Here is a 4,201-nt window from a genome sequence, read left to right on the forward strand (position 1 = left end):
GTGGTGGATATTACTCCCCCAAAAATTAATAAATAACATGACTTCTCTTCACACATATGGACACCACTGATTTGATTGAAATGGGACAATTCATCCAGATGCAGTGGTACATACCTGCAATCATCCAGGATGAGGATGATGGATTTCAAGTTCAAGGCTAGCCTCAACAATTTAGTGAGGCCCTAAGCAACTTAGAAAGAGCTTGTCTCACCCTAAAAAGGACTGCATTGTGGTTCAGTGGTAAAGTATCCCAGTGTTCAAATCCCAGTACCAAAATCACAAAAACAAAAAAACTGAAATGGGTCAATTTATATTTTCCAGTAAAGAAACTGATTTCTGGTGGCGATCCAAGATGGCAGACTATAGGGTGACTGCATCACCTGTCGCTCCAGAACCCAGGATGCAAGAAGGGGAGGCATTGAGAGACTCAGACTAAAACAGAGCCACGGGGTGAGTCTCCCCCACCGGGTGAAGCTCGGCCTGGGCAGCAGGCCCGGATAGGGGCGGCTTATCAGAGCAGTACAGGGCAGCTAGAGTCTTCCTCAAGTAGCCTTGCTCTCTCTGGTGGTGGGCTCCTCCCACATGGCCAGCTTCTTGGAGCAGGTCCCCCAGTGAGAGCCTTTCTGCACAGAACCAGCTCCAAGTCCCGGAGCCAGCGGCGAGCTCCGGCCCACAGGCAGCTTCAGTGGCCAGGACAGGGCAGCGAGGGACTTTCCCAAGCAGCCCGGCTCCCTCTGGCGGCAGGCTCCTTTCACGGCCAGCTTCTCAGTGCAGACCGTCCAGTGAGAGCCTTTCTGCACAGAAACAGCTCCAAGCCCTGGAACCAGTAGCAGGCTAGGGGCAGCTTTCTTTGGAAGCACTGCATTATCAAGTTCCTCCAAGACTTCAGGCTACTGAAGGTGGGGAGGTGATAAACTGGAAATCTTCAGGGACACTATAAGCCAATAGTGAAAATCTGCAATATCTCAGAGTCTCACTGACATCTGACCAACATGAGAAAACAAGGGGAAAAAATGTCCCAAACAAACCTAGATATTATATCAATAAAACCCAATGACAGCACAGCAGAAAAAATGTCAGAAAGAGAGTTAACAATGTACATAATTAAAGCAATCAGGGAAGCAAACGAGGAGATGAAAGAGCAAATGCAGGCATTGAAGGAGGAGATGAAAGAGCAAATGCAGGCATTAAATGATCGCACCAATCAACAGTTAAAAGAGCAATTACAGGAAGCAAAAGATCATTTCAATAAAGAGTTAGAGATACTGAAAAAACAACAAACAGAAATCCTTGAAATGAAGGAAACAATAAACCAAGTTAAAAACTCCATAGAAAGCATAACCAATAGTATAGAACACCTGGAAGACAGAATCTCAGACATTGAAGAAAAACTATTTAATCTTGAAAACAAAGTTGAGCAAACAGAGAAGGTGGTAAGAAATCATGAACAGAATTATGGGATATCATGAAAAGGCTAAATTTAAGAATTATTGGGGTTGAGGAAGGCTTAGAGAAACAAATCAAAGGAATGAACAATCTATTCAATGAAATAATATCAGAAAATTTCCCAAATATGAAGAATGAAATGGAAAACCAAGTACAAAAGGCTTATAGGCCTCCAAATACACAAAATTACAACAGACCCACACCAAGGCACCGTATTATGAAAATACCTAACATACAAAATAAAGACAGAATTTTAAAGGCTGCAAGTCAAAGGAATCAAATCACATTCAGGGAGAAACCAATAAGAATATCTGCAGATTTTTCAAACCATACCCTAAAAGCTAGAAGGACCTGGAACAACATTTACCAAGCCCTGAAAGAAAACGGATGCCAACCAAGAATCTTATACCCAGCAAAACTTATTTTCAGATTTGACGAAAAAATAAGATCCTTCCATGATAAACAAAAGCTAAATAATTTACATAAAGAAAACTGGCATTAGAGAACATTCTCAGCAAACTATTCCATGAGGAAGAGATGAAAAACAACGATGCAAATCAGCAACAGGAAGAACTAGTCTAAAGGAATAGCCAAATAAAGGAGAAACCAAATCATGTCAAAAAACAAAAATGAGTCAAATGACTGGGAATACAAATCATATCACAATAATAAACCTGAATGTTAATGGCCCGAAATCATCAATCAAGACATAGACTGGCAGATTGGATTAAAAAGAAAAATCCAACAATATTCTGCCTGCAAGAGACTCATCTCATAGAAAGAGATACACATAGACTAAAGGTTAAAGGATGGGAAAAATATACCATGCACATGGACTCAGCAAAAAAGCTGGAGTATCCATCCTCATTTCAGATAATGTGGACTTCAAGCCAAAACTAGTCAGAAGGGATAAAGAAGGACATTACATACTGCTTAAGGGAAGCATAAATCAGCAAGACATAACAATCATAAATATCTATGCCCCAAACATTGGCTCATCCATGTACGTCAAACAAATCCTTCTTAATTCCAGAAATCAAATAGACCACAACACAATAATACTAGGCGGTTTTAATACACCTCTCTCACCATTGGATAGATCTTCCAAACAAAAATTGAATGAGGAAAACATAGATCTCAATAACACAATCAACAATTTAGACTTAACCGACATATATAGAATATACCATCCAACAAAGAATGAATACACTTTCTTCTCAGCAGCACATGAATCCTTCTCTAAAATAGACCATGTTTTATGCCACAAAGCTACTCTTAGCAAACACAAGAAGATAGAGATACTACCTTCTACTCTATGAGATCATAATGGATTGAAATTAGAAATAAATGACAGAACAAAAAACAGAAAGTTCTCCAACACCTGGAGATTAAGTAATACACTATTTTATGATGAATGGATAACAGAAGACATCAGGAGGGAAATAAAAAAATTCTTAGAAGTAAAAGAGAACAAAGACACATCATATCAAAATCTCTGGAACACTATGAAAGCAGTACTTAGAGGAAGATTTATTTCATGGGGCACATTCAACTGATTTCTATTTTGTCTCTGGGTCTGGTCATTCTACAGCATCCCTAATGCCATTACTTAGTATGAGTATGACTTTCTCTCTAACTCTATGCTTGTTTTCCAGAACTCATACATTGTGCACTGTTAATGAGAAATGACCTCTTACCATTGAGGAGCAAAACAGAGTGCTGGCCACATTCCTGGCACTATCCAGGTCTCAATAACAGAAGCTCCTACATCCTGTCACTGGAGAAAGAAAATATACATGGAGCAAATCACAGGTCTACTACATTTTTGTGCTAAGGTTATATCACATGTATTGACATATGTGATAGGTAATGGGCATCTTCATTTTTATGGAAGTCTCTTCTATGAAGTCTGTCTTATGTATTGATACTATTATGAACTCCATCCTCTACAGAAACTGGGCTGACCAATGCTATTAACTTAAGAGAAAAGACTCTCATTTGAATTCTGGTATAATATTTCCAGTTCCTAAGATCTGAGCCTGATATTTTCAGCTTGAGATATTTTCCACTGGAAATATATGATGAAGTCTCAATGCTGGTACTAAGCATCTACATCATCCACGACAGCTCCCAACACAAATAATTTCCCTGCTTCCAAATGTCAAAAGTGAAGAGTTCATCAAAACCAGTTCTACACAAACTTCAATATGCAGAAGATTCATCACGGATGCAAGTTGTGATGCAAATGCTGAGACCATAGGTCTACTGTGGTTGCAGGACCTCTGCATTCTTCCTTGACAAAGGTGGTCCTGTTACCTGAGGTCCTGATCTGTGGACCTCTCTCTGAGGAGCAAGACTGTGAAGTTCTGTGAAAGTCTGGTATAGGTAGTTTTAGGTCTTCTCCTGCCAAAATTCTCTTTATATTATTATTTTTGTGTATTTTTTGAAAGGAAGTGTGGTCACTCACTCTAAAGATTGTAATTATTTCTGTGTATTATTGTTGCTGAGTTATTGTTATTATCATTTCATCATACTGCAGATTGACCTCAGATGTGGCCCACCCCTGAGCTAAATGCCCTATTTATTTATTTGTTTGCTTGGGTCTCCCTAACTTGCAAGGCTGGCTTCACAATGACCATCCTCCAGCTTCAGCCTCCAAGCTCTTGGTTTGAAGGTGTGCTCCACTGTGTCCAGTCAATAATTGCATACAAGGGCTCTCGAAACACTACAAGTATCACTGCTAAAAAGAACTTGT

This window comes from Sciurus carolinensis, chromosome 17 (assembly GCF_902686445.1).
Source record: "Sciurus carolinensis chromosome 17, mSciCar1.2, whole genome shotgun sequence".
In the NCBI taxonomy this organism is placed as follows: domain Eukaryota; kingdom Metazoa; phylum Chordata; class Mammalia; order Rodentia; family Sciuridae; genus Sciurus; species Sciurus carolinensis.